The 3,743-nt window shown below is 38.7% G+C and overlaps 1 pseudogene across 1 annotated transcript; it reads left to right on the plus strand.

Moving 5' to 3' along the window:
• The first annotated feature begins 1,556 nt into the window (after positions 1–1,556).
• Positions 1,557–2,886, plus strand: LOC308346710 (tubulin alpha-1A chain-like; annotated as a pseudogene). Its single transcript has 2 exons — positions 1,557–2,413; positions 2,471–2,886. The product of its transcript is annotated as a tubulin alpha-1A chain-like (transcript).
• The last annotated feature ends 857 nt before the right edge of the window (positions 2,887–3,743 follow it).

Below are 3,743 nucleotides of genomic sequence, written 5' to 3' on the forward strand. Positions count from 1 at the left end.
AAGACAAAAATCTTGTGTACCCACTGCAACCAATATTAACAATTTAAATAATATTGTATTTTGTGGATAGAATGCAGCAATAAAATATACTCAAATTCACTTACCCATTCTCTGGCTAATAGACATTTAAGTTGATCCTTTCCTTCCCTCCTTTCCCTCCAGCAAATATTGATATAACAAATATTCTTGTGAATACTTCTTTGTACAGATGATTTTAGGGTTCTCTAAAGTGTATAATTTGAGTAGAACTGTAGAACCAAGGCTTAGGTACCTCTTCAAAACTATTATTCATTGCCTAGTTGATTATAAGGCTATTTTACTAATTCTATGCATAACCGGGGTGAAATTAGGGATTAGTATACAAACTTGTTTCAATATATTATATAATACTCCAGTTTTCAACAAAGCTTAGGTAATATAGAAAGAAATAGAAAAGTGTGACCCATTTGATAGGGAAAAAAAAAAAAAAGTAGAAACTGTTTTGAGAGGCCCCAGGTGATGGACTTAGCAAGAAAGACTGCTAAGAAGCTACTTTAAAAATGTTCAAAGAATTAAAGGCAACCATACCAAAAGAAAATAAAGGAAAATGTGATGAAATTATTTCATCAAATAGAGAAAATAAAGAAGCAGATAGAAATTATTAAATAATCAACAAATAAAAACTTCAGAAATTCCAGAATTCCTAAAATTTTATATCTAAAATTTTTTAAAAGTTACTAAAGGAATCAACAATAGATTTTAGATAGCAGAAGGGAAAAAACATTAAACTTGAAGATATATCAATAGATATTATACAGTCTAAATGGAAAGGGAAAAATAATAAAGAAAAAATAAGCAGTGTTTCAGAAAAATGTGAAACATCATCAGGCATAAGATTGTACATACCAGGGCACCTGGGTGGCTCAGTGGGTTAAAGCCTCTGCCTTCAGCTCAGGTCATGATCCCAGGGTCCTGGGATCGAGCCCCGCATCGGGCTCCCTGCTCATCGGGGAGCCTGCTTCCCCCTCTCTCTCTGCCTGCCTCTCTGCCTACTTGTAATCTCTGTCTGTCAAATAAATAAATAAAATCTTTAAAAAAAAAAAAAAAGATTGTACATACCAGAAGGAGAAAAGAACCATAAGGAGAAAAAAGAGAAAAAAGAGGGGAAATATGTTGACAGTGTAAAAATAAAGAAGATTATAAAGGATTGCTATAAGTAATTGTATGCCAACATATCAGAAACTCTATATGAAATGGATGAATTTTTTAAAAGACACAAACTATTGAAAATTACTCAAGAAGAAATAGATTCTGAATAGATCTATAACAAGTAAATAGACGTATTGGTATTTTTATGACTTCCCATAAAGAAAAGAACAAACCCAGATGACTTTACTAGTGAAAACTACCAAACACTTAAAGAACAAAGTGTAATCTTAATAAGCTCTTCCAAAACCAAAAAAGAAGAAGAAGAAGTGAAGAGGGAGTGCATTATTTACCTCAACTCAGCTTGTTGGGGACAGTAAATGGGATCCTGGTGTGCTCCTGTAGCTTGTACCTGCTAACCCATAGCCACCATGTGTAAGTGCATCTCTATCTTCATTGGCTATGCTGGTGTCCAGATGGCCAATGCCTGCTGGGAGATCTGTTGCCTGGAACATGGCATCCAACCCAATAGCCAGTAGCCAAGTGACAAGACCACTGGAGGAGGATATGACTTCTTCAACACCTTCTTCAGTGAGATGAGTGCGGGCAAGCATGTGTCCAGGGTGGTGTTTGTAGACTTGGAACCAACTGCCAGCTATTCCACCCTGAGTAGCTCATCATAGGCAAAGAGGATGTTGCCAATAACTTGCTCCAGAGCACTACACCATTGACAAGGAGATTATTGACCTTGTCTTGGATCAAATTTTAAAAATGGCCAACCAGTACACAGATCTTTAGGGATTCTTGGTTTTCCACAGCCTTAGAGGGGGAATTGGTTCTGGGTTTACCTCCCTGCTGGTGGAATGTCTCTCTTTCAATTATGGCAAGAAGTCTCAGCTGGAGTTCTCCATTTACCCATTCCTCTCAGGTTTCCACAGGTGTAGTTGAATCCTGCAACTCTATCCTCACTAACCGCACCACCCTGGGGCATTCTGTGCCTTGTTGGTAGATAATGAGACCATTTAGACATCTGTGATAGAAACCTCAATATTGAATACCCAACCTACACTAACCTAAATAGGCAATAGGACAAACTATGTCCTCTATCATAGCTACCCTCATACTTGATGGAGCCCTGAATGTTGATCTGACAGAATTTCAGACCAGTCTGGTCCCCTCTACCAACAACCACTTCCCTCTAGTCACATATGCTCCGGTCATTTCTGCTGAGAAATCCCACATGGATAACTTTCTGTAGAAGAGATCACCCAGTGCATGCTTTGAGCCAGCACTCAAAAAAAAAAAAAAAAAATTCTGAAATGAAAAAAAAAATCATTTCAACCAGATGATGAAATGTGACCTTCACCATAGTAAATACATGACTTGGTGGCTGTTGTACCATGATAACGTGGATCCCAAAGATGTCAATGCCACCACTGCCACCATCAAGGCCAAGTGTAGCATCCAGTTTGTGGACTGGTGTTTCACTAGTTTCAAAGTTGGTGTTAATTACTAGCCTCCTTCTGGTACCTGTTGGAAACCTGGCCATAATACGGCAAGCTATATGTATGCTGAGCAACAAAAAACCATTGCTGAGGCCTGAGATGGCTTGGACCAGACGTTTGACCCAATGTATGCCAAGAATACCTTTGTTCAAAGGTATGTGGGCGAGAAGAGTTTTCTGAGGCCTGGAAGAACATGGCTGCCCTTGAGAAGGATTTTGAAGAGGTTGGTGTGGATTCTGAAGGAGAGAGATACTAATTACCATTCCTTTCAGTCCTGCAACACATCATACTCAGAACTTCAGTGTCAACATTAGCCGAAAGGCATTAACCCTTTCTAGTTTACCTTCACTTTTTACTATAATCTTGTCTTACGTTTCCATGTGTACCTGTAAGATTTTTCTATTATGTCTCAAAGTAAAGTGTTTTTTTTTTTTTAAAGATTTTATTTATCTATGTGAGAGAGAGAGAGAAAGAGAGAGAAAGCGACTGAGAGAAGAGAAGGTCAGAGGGAGAAGCAAACTCCCTGCTAAGCAGGGAACCCAGTGTGGGACTCGATCCTGGGACTCAAAGATTACAATCTGAGCTGAAGGCAGTCGCTTAACCAACTGAGCCACCCAGGCAACCTCAAAGTAAAGCATTTAAGAAAGAAAAAAATATGGATGATAAAGGTACATTTTTCAATTCAATCTATGAGGCCAATATTACCCTGATGTCAAAACAGACAAACACAAAAAGGAAAGTAAAAATTAATGTTTTTTTAAGACTATGCATGTGAAAAATCCTCAGAGGGCTAGAAAACTAAATCTAACTAAAGCAACATATAAAAGGATTATAAACCAGGACACAATAGGGGAGATGCCTGGGTGGCTCAGTCGTTTAAGTGTCTGCCTTTGGCTCAGATCATGATCTCAGGGTCCCAGGATGGAGCCCCACATTGGGCTCTCTGCTCAGTGGGGAGTCTGCTCCTCCCTCTGTGCATGCTCTCTCTCTCCCTCTCAAATAAGTAAATAAAACCTTAGGGAAAAAAGCATGAACAAAACCATAACCCAGTAGGATTCATCCCAGGAATCCAAGGTTGGCTTAACATCCAAATATCTATGAATGTAATACACA

This window comes from Martes martes (genome assembly GCF_963455335.1).
Source record: "Martes martes genome assembly, chromosome: 7".
Classification (NCBI taxonomy): Eukaryota; Metazoa; Chordata; class Mammalia; order Carnivora; family Mustelidae; genus Martes; species Martes martes.